Source organism: Cavia porcellus, unplaced genomic scaffold (assembly GCF_034190915.1).
Source record: "Cavia porcellus strain 051 isolate PalLab524CR breed Dunkin Hartley unplaced genomic scaffold, mCavPor4.1 scaffold_15, whole genome shotgun sequence".
Classification (NCBI taxonomy): Eukaryota; Metazoa; Chordata; class Mammalia; order Rodentia; family Caviidae; genus Cavia; species Cavia porcellus.
The window spans coordinates 12,295,603-12,310,621 of NW_026947498.1; the positions used below are offsets into that span (position 1 = coordinate 12,295,603).

The following is a 15,019-nucleotide window of genomic DNA, read 5'->3' on the forward strand; positions in this document are numbered from 1 at the left end:
CTGGCAGCAGTGTGCCCTGGCAGACACTGCGCCCCGGGTAACCAGAAGTTGGCATCACGCAGTCCGCCGTTGTTCTCTGTTACCCATAAGAAATTGTAGCTGTTGCTTCCAAACTGTGTGCAGTGTTTACTTTCTTACCTCAGAAAGAACACAATGACCAGGCCCGAGTCTCGACCACTGCCATCAAACCCACCAGCCTTTATCATCTTTGGTAATCTCTCCAGCTGTAATAAAGTCCTGGCTTATTCACTTCATTCTGTTCCTAATGTGTCCTCTTGCTATCATTCTTGCCATGGTCAGTTACAAGGAAATTTTATTGCACGTGTTAATAAAGAGCTTCTCACACCATGGTGGCCACAAAACTGAAAAGGGGAGAAAATGTAGACATAACTTAACTGTTTGCTGACAGAGACTGTGAAAATATTCCAACTGTATAAGGAATATTGAAATCCATGGATTTCAATCCTGGGGAAGTTGGTTTACTACTTTTGAAACATAAACAAATGCTTGTAAAAACATCAGCATTTTCATTTCTTTGTTTTGAATGTGGTTGTTGATAGAACTAGAGCTGATTAATATAGCAAACGTGTACTCCTTAAGTACACAATAAATGATAGTAATTTGTTTTGAGTAAATATGTTACCAGTTAATGGTAACCAAATGACATAACCAAAGAGAATCTCTGCAATACTCATCATAAAAATCATACAATTTCACAAAGGGACCATGGCCCCATCTCTAGGTTTCACAGATTTCCTATTGAAGACTGATTAGAAACAGAAGCAAGAGAAATTCTGGGCATGTGTGCAGGTTAATTTTGGTTGTCTTTTGCCTTTGTGTGAGGATGTCTTTTGCTGCTGCCATCACGTATGGACAAGGAACTCCAGCTTCTTGAGGCTTTCAATGCAGACTCACAACACTCACTACCTTGGGAGTTTCATGACTTCAGCCTTGGATTGGTCTTGCATCCTTGATCCCTCTTGTTCTGAAACTTCCAGCTCATTGGTCTGAGCTGCTCCTTGTCTTCTGCTTCTCTAGTACAGAGAGCCCTGTGGACCATCCTGACTCTGATTGTGTAAGCCTAGTTGATAAATACTCTATTGTATACATATATTTTCAAATGATTTTGTCCCTCTGAAGAATTCTAGCTTATAAAGATTTTGGTACTGAGAATGGTTCTAGGGAAAGTAAACCTGAATAAATGTCCTGGGGTCAGGGATGCAGCTGAGCGGCATAGCATCTTCCTGGCAAGCATGAAGTCATGAGCTTGATTCCTGGCACAAAGAAACATAACAAGCATAAATGTCCTTAATTATTTAACTATTTAAGTGGTTCCTGGCATTGGCTAATATAATGAATAATAATTAAATTATGGGATGTCAAAAGTATCACCCATGCAGTGGACAAGAGTCCTTTGTCACCTTTCTGGGGAGGGAATTTTTGTATGTTTTGGGTGTATTTGTTTTTGTCTTTCTTTGGAAATGTATTACACAGCTAAAGGAAATGCTCTTGAGTGTCAAGTTGACAAAGGATTGAGTGTAATGGTCAGTCTTGATTGTCAGCTTGACTGGATTAAGAAAAATTTAGTAGTATAATCAAACTCACTTCTGGATAGCCCTCTGGGGGTGTTTCCAGAAAGCTACGGGGAAAACCCACACTGATTGTAGGAGGTAACATGAATAGGCTTGCAGGCAGGATGGAATGAAAGAGGAAGAAGGACAGGAAGAAGGAAGAAGTCATCCAGGGTATGGAAAACTCCATTTTGCCTTTGGGGGTGCATCTTTTGCCCTTACCACCACCTGTGGACATGAAACTCCAGCTTCTTTAGCCCATCAGGGAGGATTCACTCCAGGGTCTCTGCAGGGAGCTGCCAGGCTTTGGTCTCAGGTTGGCACTGCATCCTTGGGCCTTTTTGTTCTGCTGCTTCCAGGTGCTTGGGCGGAACAGTTGCAGCATCTTGAAGCACACAGCCACTGTGGACCCTCATGCCTCTTATCCTGTAAGTCTATTGAACAAATCTCCTTTCATATTCCTACTGAAGACCCTAACCAGCATATGATGACACATTCATATGTATTTAAATAGAAGTATGACATTATTAAAAAGTTCTCATTTCTAGCATTACTTAATTTTCTTAAAAAATAATCTTTTTCAATAAAACTTTCTGGTATTTGCTTCAAGGAAGAATGCATAGCTAGAGGCAGAGCAGAGCTCCTTCCCACATTCATTTGGAATGCTGAATGGAACAGTGAAAATGTGGGCTAAGTGCTGTGGAGCCCTGGAAGGGCTAAATCTCCAGAGCAAGACAAACCCTCGAGAGGTGAACTGGATCTGTGCGTCTTTCTATCCCTTTTGTTCTGAAGCTTCAGCTCATTGGTCTGAGTTGCTCCTCATCTTCTGCTTCTCTAGCAGAGAGAGCCCTTGTAGACCATCCTGATTCTGGTGATAGGTAAAGCTTTCATTAGATCTCATGTAAGTAATACAAATGTTTTGAGAAAAATAAACTACAAAAGCAAATTGAAAAGCATCAAAAATGTCAGTGGTGTATACTTCCATTGTTACCATGTGATACATAACTTCCTGGATATTTTAATATGTACATGTTTTAATGTGTACTTGTACATGTTTAATACATACAAATTTTAATATATACAACTAGATATATAAATATTTTTGTTATAAAACAGATTTAGGCTCTAAAAATTGTTAAGTACAATTTCTCTTTCTGTATTGATATAGTTATAAAAGCATCTTTATATGTTTTATGTAATATTCGATGTCAGAGTTAGTATACATAATAACATAATATTTATTATGAACACAATGTATCACTATTATGAAAATAATACTTTTCATTATTATAAGCAACTTCCTAGTGTTGTAAGTATAGATTGTAGATACACACCTTAGCATTTTATTTTCTTTTACAACTGAAAAGTTGTAGGGAGCGGCTTTAAATAGCTGCTGCTGCCCTGCCCCTCCTGCCTGAGGGCATTTTGTGTGTCAGCCTACATTTCCCATGATCCTCCCCTTGCCTGCAATGCACATGACAAGCGAACTTCCTGTTTTAGCCTGCTTACATTACCCATAATCCTCTCCTGCTTACTTCATATAACCGGATGTGACGATGACCTATCAGATTAAGCCTTCTTCCTGCCTTTGGCCCACCTCCACCCTATATAAGTTGTAGCCATTTTAAAAATAAATGAGACTTGAATGGAATCCCACCAAGTCTTGGTCTCTCTTTTCTCTTGCCCTGCCCCCATCCCGATCCCCTCTCCAAGTCAGACCCGTGGATTGATCCACGGGTCGGATCAAGTGGCAACCACGAAGGGACACCACCTGGCATGAGGGATAATGACGGGGGACCGTTCACAGGAGTAAAGCGCTGGCCAGTGTGACTGATTCAAGGACATCGTTCCTGTGATCTGTGCAGACGGCCACCTTACGTCTTGCCTGAATCACGGTAGGTGAAAGGCATTAGCATGGGACAAGCACTCAGTGAGCACGAATTGTTCATGACTGGCCTCAGGGAGGCACTCAAGACTAGAGGGATTAAGGTTAAGACAAAGGAACTAATAAAGTACTTTCGGTTTATACATTCACTGTGTCCATGGTTCCCCCTAGAGGGTACCATTAATTTAAACAGGTGGAATAGAGTAGGAGATACTCTTAAAGACTATTATGAAGTTTTTGGCCCAGAAAAGGTTCCTGTAACTGCTTTTTCATATTGGACTTTAATCTCTGAGCTGCTGGCACAACATCATGCAGATCCCCAGGTCGCGGAGACGCTTGCCCAGGTTGAGGCTGAGTTAGCTGCCTCCTGCAATTGTACTCCACCACCACCGGTCTTATCTAAGGCACCCAGCCCTCCCAGGTCTGTTGTCCTTGAGATCCTGGAGCCTGTTCAAGATGGTGATGTGCCGACACTCCCTTTGTCTGGAGACCTCAAAATGGCGCTGCCATGGCCCCTCCTCCATACTGCCCTATTTACCCTGACCTTTCCAATGGCCAGGAAGTTGATTGGTCACAATTAGCACAAGAGGCAGCCCAATACCATTCCCCCTGGGTTATGGCTCCTGCTGCTGCAGAACTACTCCCCAGTCTTCAGCGACTGCCCGGTCCGTCTTCTGCCCTTCTCTCATTAGAGGAACAATTTCATGATTTACAACAGCAGGTTCAACTGACTAAGGATATACAAAGGCTTTCCTTAGAGCTCCAAACATTACATGCAAACCCCCCTAGAATGACGGCTGTCACCGGCCTGCCACTCCCTAAGATAGCGCCTATCTCAGGGTTGCCAGGTGGTCTGCCCACAATGATGTTCCCGGTAACAGAGACTGCCTGCCCTCACAAAACAGAGGCCTTGAGAGTAACACATCCCTTATTGTTTCCTGTAACAGAAGTTGCCCAACCTGGTGCGAGTGGCAATAACTTACACAATGGTGGGGAGACAACTCGACCCACCCAAGGTGGTGCCAGTCCACAAGAGGGCGACATTAAATCAATTAGGGAAAGGGGGAGACAAAGGAGGCAAACTAGACACGGGACTCAATTCTCAAGTCAGGAACATGAAAGAGATAAAATACAGGCCACTACCACAACAAGAGGAAATAAAAATAGACAGCCACCATGTCTACAGAGACAAGATATAGAAAATGATAATAGTGAGGAAGAAAATGACTCTGACTCGCATAGCAGTGATACAGACACAGACCAACCGGCCCTAGCACTGAGAGACAATAGGGCCCATGCACCATTCCCAGTATCTGCCCTAAAAGAATTTAAAAAAGCAGTATCTCAATATGGTCCCACGGCGGCCTTCACCCTTGCAGTCTTAGATTCCTTAACCCAAGGCTGGGTTACGCCTAATGATTGGAGAGATTTAGCCAGAGCTACACTTTCAGGAGGCAACTATCTGCTCTGGAAGGTAGAATTCCAAGACCAATGTGAACTTTTAGCTAAAGACAATACTAACAGGAAAAATCATTACATCCTTCCCATGCTGATGGGAACAGGCCGATATGCTACACAACAAGCCCAAATACGATATGAGGCAGGTCTTATTGCTCAGATCACCCTGGCAGCAAGCAGAGCAGGGCAAAGGCTCCCCTCTGGTGGAGCTGCTTCTTCCCTGACAAAAATAAAACAAAAACCTGAGGAACACTTCTCTGATTTTGTTGATCGCCTCTTACAGGCAACTGAGTGTCTCTTCGGCACCACCAAAGATAACACTGGCCTTGTTAGGCAACTGGCTTATGAAAATGCTCTTCCTGCCTGCCAGGCTGCTATCAAACCCTATAGAAAAAAAGAGGACCTTTCGGGCTATATTCGCTTGTGTACTGACATAGACCCCGCCTATCATCAAGGTTTAGCTATGGCTACAGCTGTAAAAGAAATCTTCCTCACACACAAGCAAGGAGGGAAAACAAATAATGGCAAATGCTTTAAAGGTGATCAGACAGGCCATTTTGCCAGAGACTGCCCTGTAGCCCAAAAGTCTCAGTACAATAATTCAAGGCCAAAACCCACAAGTCTATGCCCAAAATGCAGAAGGGGATATCATTGGGCTAATGAATGCAGGTCAAAGACAGATGCAGATGGCAATCCCCTCCTCCAGCAGGGAAACAGGATTCGGGGTCAGCCCCAGACCCCCACCCTCAGACAGACCTCCAGGGTGATAAGGTTTGTCCCACAACAAAACAACCAGACACAACACGACCAGACACAAAACAATCCATTTCAAACCTCCCCCACGCCACACCAGGAAGTGCAGGACTGGACCTCTGTTCCACCTCCAATGCAGTATTAGCTCCCGACATGGGAGTACAAGCCATCCCTACTGGGATTTATGGCCCTCTTCCCAAGGACACTTGTGGGTTAGTTCTTGGACGTGGCAGCACAATATTGAAAGGGTTACAAGTTGTTCCAGGAGTCATAGATAAAGACTATACTGGCGAAATTGTTGTCATTGCATCCTCTATCTCTGGCCTAGTTTCCATTAGCCAAGGACAACGTATTGCTCAGTTGGTGCTGCTGCCTTTAGTTCAAACTTCTAATGCAGCTGTGGCTTCCTACAGGGGAAATTCTTCCCTTGGATTCTCAGATTATATATTGGGCTCAATTCATTTCCAAAGATAAACCCCTTATGGCTTTATTGCTTAATGGGAAAAGTTTCTCAGGGCTCATAGATACAGGTGCTGATGTAACAGTCATTAGAAAGGAGGACTGGCCTCCCACATGGCCCTTAGGAACCACTATGATGCATTTACAAGGGATTGGACAATCTAAAAATCCACAACACAGCGCCAGTCTATTACCTGGAAAGATAGTGAGAACAATCAGGGACACATACAGCCCTATATTGTAGAAGGGCTGCCCCTTAACTTGTGGGGCAGAGATTTGCTAACTCAAATGGGAATGATGATGGGCAGTCCCAATGCTGTAGTCACCAAACAAATGCTCACTCAGGGCTTCCTTCCTAATCAAGGTTTAGGCAAACGGGGCTCAGGCATTAAAGTCCCTATTTCCCCAACTCCAAACCCCTCTAAAGCATGCCTAGGCCATTTTCAATAGGGGTCATTGACATTCCTGCGGCCCATGCAAAAGAGATTACTTGGTTGTCAGACAAACCTGTTTGGGTCAATCAGTGGCCCCTTACCTCTGAAAAGCTTGCAGCCACACAGCAGCTGGTGCAGGACCAGTTAGATGCAGGCCACATTGTCCCCAGTGATTCCCCTTGGAACACACCTATCTTTGTTATTCGAAAGAAGTCAGGGAAATGGAGGCTGCTACAAGACCTTAGGGCAATAAATAAGACCATGGTCTTAATGGGACACCTGCAGCCAGGCCTCCCTTCACCCAGTGCCATTCCTCTGGGATTTTTAAAAATTGTCATTGATCTTAAAGAGTGCTTTTTTTCTATTCCCTTATATCCAAATCCAAAATACAATCAGCCCAATACAGATCCTGTTACTGCTGTTCAAATAACCACAGTAAGTCCCTCAACCATAACAGTTTCTCAAGCTCCGCTACACCAGACAGATCATGTACCTGCCCCTCAATATTCACATTCTAACCTATTCAGTTTGATTAAAGGAGCATACATGGCTTTAAATCATACCCAACCTAATCTCACCCAATCATGTTGGTTATGCTTGGCTGCTCCTCCCCCATATTATGAAGGAAAGGCCCTCAATTTAACCTTCATCAGTTCTTCTAGCTCATCTGCCTGTGACTGGGACAATCACCACAAGCTGACTCTCCCTGATGTCTCAGGTAGAGGGACTTGTCTTGGGGACTCCAGCCGTCCACTGGCACTGGCAGCACAACTCTGTGCTCAGCTTCATTCCAAATTCAAGCCAAATAATTACCTCATTCCACCCCCAGAAACGTCCTGGGCCTGCAATTTTGGCCTCTCACCCTGTATAGCAACTGCTATTTTTAACAAGTCTGCAGATTTTTGTGTTCTTGTACAGGTTCTTCCTCGCATAACCTTCCACCCAGGAGACTACTACCTCCAGGCATCGCAGATCAGCTATATATTTAAGAGAGAACCCACGACACTCACCTTAGCTGTGTTACTAGGATTAGGAGTAGCAACGGGAATAGGGACAGGGACCACAGCTCTAGTGTTGGGAAATAAACATCTAGCTCAATTACAGGCAGCAGTGGATCAGGATTTAAAAGAAATAGAAGCATCTGTGACGGCTCTACAGGCATCCCTGACATCTCTATCTGAGGTAGTCCTGCAAAATAGAAGAGGACTAGACTTCCTATTTATGAAGGAGGGTGGCTTATGTGCAGCCCTCAAGGAAGAGTGTTGTTTTTATGCTGACCACTCGGGAGTAGTCAAAGAGTCCATGAGTAAACTGAGAGAGTGCCTCAAAGAGAGAGAAAAGGAGTGCATCGGAGCAGCCACCCTCTCCTCCATATGGGGGTGTCTCTTCCCTTACATAGCCCCCCTCTTGGGACCCCTAGCCACCTTGCTGTTACTGCTTACCGTAGGACCTTGTATTTTCCAAAAGATCATGAAACTCATTAATAACGTTAATAACAAGGTTGACACATTTATGGCAAAGCCCATTCAGGTATATTACCATCAGTTGGAAATGGCAGAACAACAAACTTATTGGGAAAAAACACCCACCAACAGCCCACATGATGCTGTGGCCCAGATGCCTTGAGGCACTGGACAGGCAGCCAGTGACGGGCAACTAGGACACATATGTAATGCCAATCGGCCACCTAAGACAGGTCCAGGACCAACAGCTGTCCTGCAGGCCAATGATGGATAAGGCTCAATTGGGTTCATATGAGGAGTCCTTGACCCAAGACAGGCGCTGTCCTCCCAGGGCATGCCATGTTCCCAAAAAATATAAATAATAATAAGGGAGGAGATGTAGGGAGCAGCTTCAAATAGCTGCTGCTGCCCTGCCCCTCCCACCTGAGGGCATTTTGTGTGTCAGCCTACATTTCCCATGATCCTCCCCTTGCCTGCAATGCACATGACAAGCAAATTTCCTGTTTCGGCCTGTCTACATTACCCATAATCCTCTCCTGCTTACTTCATATAACCGGACGTGATGATGACCTATCGGATTAAGCTTTCTTCCTGCCTTTGGCCCGCCTCCACCCTATATAAGTTGTAGCCATTTTAAAAATAAACGAGACTTGAATGGAATCCCACCAAGTCTCGGTCTCTCTTTTCTCTTGCCCTGCCCCCATCCCCGATCCTCTCTCCAGTGAGACCCGTGGATTGATCTGCGGGCCAGATCAAAAAGTAGCCCTGCTAGTTTCAGATATGTGACATTAAGTTGGTTTCCAGAGAATTATAGTGAGTTCCTCACACTGTGCAAAATAGTCTACTTTACATATATTAATTATTCTCTATATTTTCTAATTGATATGTAATAATTGATAGCAATCACTTTAAATTTTATTGTTAGAATAATAAATCAACCATGCATATTTATCTTCTGGTAAATGTCCTAAATGCATCATTGTTAGATTTTTATGTAACACATCTTGTTTTATTTGTATTACATGTAAGATTAGATGTTAACATTTAACTTTCTTTTCATTGTAGATATTGGAAAGAAACTGTTCAAAAGAAAAGAGAAACTGCAATAGAGGAAAGGGAAAAGAAAGGAAGGGAAAAGAAAAAAAAATATATATGTGTGTACGCCCAAGATAGGTAAGACTGTTACACAGCTAGTTTCACTTAGTCTATTGAAAAGGAAGCTTTGTGCTAATATTATTTGGACTATATTCCATCCCTATATCTTGTACTCTGAGTAACTATTTTGAAGATAGCAATATGCAATGTGTTAATTATTGTTATTCTCGAATAACCTTGTTTTGAAATTCTGTTGTTTTTTTCTCTGTAAAATAAAAAATAAATATGTACAAGGAAGCTTAAAATATTAAGTAAAAATTTCAAATTTTTCAGAAACTTCATCACCAGTTTTTCTTTTACATCTGTCATTTTGATATATAAGTATATGATCCATATGGAACACTTATAATAAGTGGAAGAAAGATGCTATTTTACTTATATTTTTAAGTGATTGGCTATTTACTAAATTTACTGTTTATATAGCAAAATCGAGCACATTTTCATTATTACATTTTCTCTATTAATTAGTTGTGCATTTCCTACTTCTCTTTGTTTCTCTACAGGTTGCAACATGAATCTGCTTAAATTTTTTTTAAACGCAGTTTTTGTTCACCTTCATAACTCAGTCGTGTTTCTGTCATAACCTCATAGTTTCTGTTCATCTTTATAGCTCAGTCTTACTCTGCCCTTCCCTCCACTGGGTTATCAGCTTCCTCGTAGCTGCTATGGGTGATGTCAGACCCAGGTGCTTAACTTCCCACTCACATTGTGTAATCGTTGCTGAGGGCTGCGAGTTGAGCTTGAAATTCTCATTGATAATTTCCAATAAGAGTGCTTGGTTTCCAGTTGTTGTGGGTACATCACCTATTCAGTCTTTCCTTTTCCCTATGCCATATCCATACATGGAGGAAGTGCACACTTGCTAATGAAATTCCAAGTGAAAAGGTTCAGAGCAGAGAAAAACAATGCATTTGTTTTATTTCTTAATTTGAATTTTTTGGCTTTGTTGTTTTAAATTTTTGAGACAAGGCCTTTCTGTGTAGTTCAGAAGGCTTTAAACTTACTATGTAATTGAGGCTGGCCTCAAATTCCTGGCAATCACCTACTCAGATTCCTGAGTGCTGGCATTACAGGTTGCACCACCACAACAAATTTAATTCCTAACTTGAAATCTCATATCAGTTATTAAATGGTCTCTTTCTCCAGGACTGGTAATGATTATAGGTGAGATATCTATCTATCTATCTATATCTATATCTATATCTATCTATCTATCTATATATATATATATTCTCTGCCAAAACTCTCAGATTTCATCTTACATATTTTTGTACTGAAGAGATACTCTTATTTCATGTATTATGCCTTTTAAAATATATTCATTTTTGTGTGCATATTTTAATACTACTTCTAAAATATTTCATATAAAGCCATTTTGAAAATGTAACACTTCTCTCTCTGGTGAGTTAACTCAAGATTTCTTGCAAATGTGTAACTCTCTTGGGCTGCATGTTCTCCCTCATTAATACCTACAAATATATCCAAGTAAGACATGAAGCTTAAAAGGATCAATAAAGTCACAGCGAGGAAAAGGTTCTGCCAGAAAAGCTTTGATAGGTATTTTCTCTCTTGTTGGATAATGATCCATTTTAAAATGGGAGACAGAAATTTCCCTTAAGACAATATTGTTTTGGAATCTTAACCTCATTATGAATCAAGCTATTGTCCTAGAAATTTATAATGACTCCCTTTGAAATGGAAATATATTAGTCTCTGACCAGGTAGACAAAACAAGGTAACCTCAGTGAGAAAAAACTAAAATGTGAGGTACACGTTGCTTTCTTCTATCTCCCAAACATGAATTTACTTAAGAATGAGGTTCAAATGAACAGAATCCTGTGTTCATTTAAAATAATTATAAAGTTTATAGAAGACCCTTTTATATGTTTTTGAAAAGTGGCAGAGGATAGACCAAGGAATATCTCTTGAAGATTTAGTAATTTAAATTTGGGTGAACTCTCAGATGAAAGTGGTAATAAGAGTTATTTATCAGGCTGAATAGATCACAGATCTCACCAGGCTTGATGGTGTACACCTACAATCAATTTGGAAGCTGAGACAGGAGGATGACAGCAAGTTGGAGGCCAACCAGTGCTACATAGTGAGTTTAAGGCCAGCCTGAATGACGTACTAAGACCTCATCTCTAAAAAGAAAAAAATATATATATAATAGATTATAGAATTCTTCCATTGGTCAATGAAATACGAAACAAGAAAAAATACTAATGAAAATCTTTCAGTTACACATTTGCTGTCTCAGTGAAGCAAATCTAAGAGACAGTCATTAATGAAAATATACCACCTTGCCATTATTAGCTGAGTTGCTACAAGAGACAGAATTTCTGAGGTATCCTATTCCTGTAGCTAGACATTAGGACCTTAGAGGCCATAAAGAGAGATCAGTATTAAGAAACACACAGAAAGACATATCTTGTAATATGTCTAGAAATCTGTTTTATCCTAGTATAAGCAAGAAAAGTACAATATACTTCAAGGTGATCACGGCCCCTTAAAAGATCATCTGGCCACAGTATCACATGCATCCTCTTCTGCCAGATGACCTGGGAATCTAGAGGAGCCTACAAAAGCTGCTTCTGACCACCTGCCCATCCTGCCAGACTCTACTACCATGGCCTTTTCTCAGGTCATGAAGAGACTGGAGATTTTGCAGTCAATCAGTGTTAGAAGGTGGAAATTCAACAGAAATGTACTCATTTGAAATGAATGAAATTCCTCTTTTTCTGGCGCTGGAGATCAAACCCAGGTCCTCTCTCCTACTAGGCACAAAAATTGCCAGTGAAGTATACATTTACCCAACAGACTAAAAGCCTCTTTTGGTTGTTTCTAAATCACAATATATATTGCTTCCTACCATGATAAAAAAAATTCTTCTGACATTTATTTGAAGTTCTCCTACAATACTGGGATTGTTCATCTCTGTAAATTTGTAGGGGAAGTTATAACTTGTAATTCAAACAATTAAAATATCTGAACCATGAATCTCTATTGCTTTCATTTATCTGCCTTTCTCAGATATCACTGCAGGGTATACAAGCAAAAGCTAACAAAATAGTTTGCAGTGAGCCACTTAACATGGCTAATTTGGGGCATACTGCGCAAAGACTTCTACTACTGAGCAGTTAGTCACATGGTCAAAATTTTAGGCAAATAGGCTGAATGTCCTGGGAAAATTAATATCACTGTGTGGCATTCATGTGGCCTGTAATCTGTGTAGAGGCAATTTTAGAGCATTCTCCTAGAGGATAATTTTATTATTTTATTGATATAAACCTTTATAATTATATTAGCCTAGGATCCTTATTCTCTTTTGGTCATTTAAAATGGATATTATAGTGCTATAAAAACTTGAAATAGCTTAGGCAATTGCAGTGACTTCAAAAGAAATCAATGCACATGCTAAATTTTACCCAATAGAAAAATCATCTTTTAATACTTCATTGTATACAAAGCACAAATAAAGTAGAAAAAAAAGAACATGAATTGTTCCACATATTTATTTTAACAGAATAAAAAAATAACTTCATTGTGAGGCTTCCAGCTGTCTGAATGGCAAAAAAAAAAAAAAAAAAAGTGCCGTTTGGCCTCCATATAAGATCATTGTTCAGTAACTGTTACAACTTTCATTTGAAATCTTCTTGTCCCCTTTTTCTGGTGCTGGGGATCAAACCCAGGGTGTCTCTCCTACTAGCTACACAGATTATCAGTGAAGTATACATTTACCCAGCAGATTGAAAGTCCCTTTTGGTTGTTTCCAAATCACAAAATACATTGCTTCCTACCATGATAAAAAAATTATTGATCTTTATTAGGATAACTGGAAAAGATGCATAGAAACAATGGTTTTAGACTGCTTGCCTTCCAGTGCATTGTGTTTATATGTCACAAAAGAGCTTCATGGAATTCTAAAATACAGACATAGTAACTTTTGCTTTATAGCCATGTTTACTACGACAACTGATAGCAAGGCTGTTGTGACAAAACTACTACTATTGTTTACTCTTTAAAGTAATGACTTTCTCTAAGACAAACTCACCACAGTCAGCTGGAAAGCTGACCAGTCCCAGAGTTAATCCACAGTTTTTCCTATCTGGCATATGTGCGTTATAAAGTCTCCAAATTTAATCAACATATTAAAAATCAAATATAGAGAATAGTAACAATCTGCCTAGCTTGCTACATAAAATCACTTTGGAAACTGAGTGAAAAGAAAGAAAAGGACACAGTAGGCTAGTCCAGCAGAATTAATGACAAAGAGAAAAACTGAGTGTGAATTCACAGAGAAATAAAAAGGGACATCAGCAAATCAAAGGGCCTATCCATTGTTTCCGGCTTATCCTCATAGTGGGCTGTGCTTCTTTACTTCTAAATTCTACAGAGAAAGACAGCTGTGCGAGGTAATGTACAGACATACCTGGACTTACCAGGATCAGGTAACCCTTGATCATGGTTACGTGAAATTCTATAACCCTGGGAACCTGGTCACCACCCACACAGAGTTCCAGCTCCCAGGGTGAAATCTTCTCTAGTTTGTGCTCCTGTAAGAAAAGGCTCTGGAAACCCAGGACCTAAACTAAAACTCTGCAGGATAATCAAATGTCAACTGCAGTACCAGGAAGCTCTCTCTAAATAAAGTCTAGGCTTCCTGGCTTGGTGAGTCAATTTTATTTATCTATTGAGGAACTGGAGATTGAAGCCAAGGCCTTACTACTGAACTATATCTTCAGGGGTTTTTGTTTTGTTTTTTTGAGACAGGGTCCCACTGCATAGCCCAGACAGGCCTTTAACTCAAAGGGATCCTCCTGCCTCAGCTTCCAGACTGCTATGATTACAGGTATGTGTCACTGCACTCAACCCAGGTGAATATAATGTTTATTCCCAGGATGGAGTGACTGGATCTCTATGAATATCTCTGAATTTATTGGCCTCTCAGGGCATCTTGAGATCTCCAAATCTTTACATTTTTCAGAATCTCTCAGAGCTTCCTGGCCTTCCTACTCTGTTATGGCTTGGTTAAGCCATATGGCTGTCGCCTCCAAGCCTCATGCAGTCATGCAAGCAGCTAACCCAAGCATTTGTGATTGGTTCACTGTCTAGCGCTGGGATTGCTGGTGTGAGTGCTGCCCCCGCCGAGGGCAAGAGGTTATCAGCACACAAGATGAGGGCGGGAAGGAGGTGTGTTTTCCCCCTTTCTTGCCTTTTTGCTCTTGTTACTTGTGGCAGGCATGAGTAGCTACCCCTCAGCCATGCCACCCTGTCATGCAGCCAGATGAATTTGGACTGAACGTATCCTTCCCTAATTTTTGGTGTAAGGTATTTTGTCTCAGTAACAAGAAAAGTAACCAATACATACTCTCTGAGACTTTTTGTTTTGTTTTGTATCTCTGTTTTTGGTTTTTGTTTTATGTTTTTTTGAGACAAGGTCTAGCTATGCAGTTAAGGCTGGCCTTGAGCTACTTTGGAACCCAGCCTGGTTTTGAACTTGCAAAGATCCTCTTGCTTCAGTCTCCCACTCAGCCTCCCAAGTGCTGGGATTACGCGTGCACTATCAAGCCTGGCTTCTGAGTCTCTTTGAATCTCTGGGTCTCTCAATCAGTGGGTTTCCTGTTCTTAGAGTCTTCAGTGCTCTTCAGTCTTGGTGCCCTTGAATGTGTTCAGTATCTCTGATCTTCAGGCTGTACTTCAGGCCATTCTCCATGCTCCCCTAGATCCCCAGGCAGCCCTCCCCATGGGATCTCAGCAGCTGCCTTCTTCCTGTCCATGTGTGCCCAAGAAGCAGGCACTGGTCCCAGTGGGCACTGGAGCCTAAAACCCCAGTGCTCA

The 15,019-nt window shown here is 41.3% G+C and overlaps 2 long non-coding RNA genes across 3 annotated transcripts in view; both read left to right on the forward strand.

Moving 5' to 3' along the window:
* The window catches only part of LOC134470551 (uncharacterized), an 81,511-nt gene extending 78,869 nt beyond the window's left edge, over nucleotides 1–2,642 (forward strand). The window contains exons 6-7 of one of the 2 annotated variants that reach the window (XR_010039496.1): nucleotides 1,931–1,999; nucleotides 2,182–2,642. This is a non-coding gene — a long non-coding RNA (uncharacterized LOC134470551). The remainder of the gene's footprint in view (nucleotides 1–1,930; nucleotides 2,000–2,181) is intronic. The other variant, XR_010039495.1, reaches the window with a different exon arrangement.
* A 707-nt stretch (nucleotides 2,643–3,349) lies between these two features.
* On the forward strand, nucleotides 3,350–14,032 carry LOC134470552 (uncharacterized). The gene is made up of 3 exons (XR_010039497.1): nucleotides 3,350–3,466; nucleotides 9,089–9,196; nucleotides 13,952–14,032. It is a non-coding gene; the product is annotated as an uncharacterized LOC134470552 (long non-coding RNA).
* The last annotated feature ends 987 nt before the right edge of the window (nucleotides 14,033–15,019 follow it).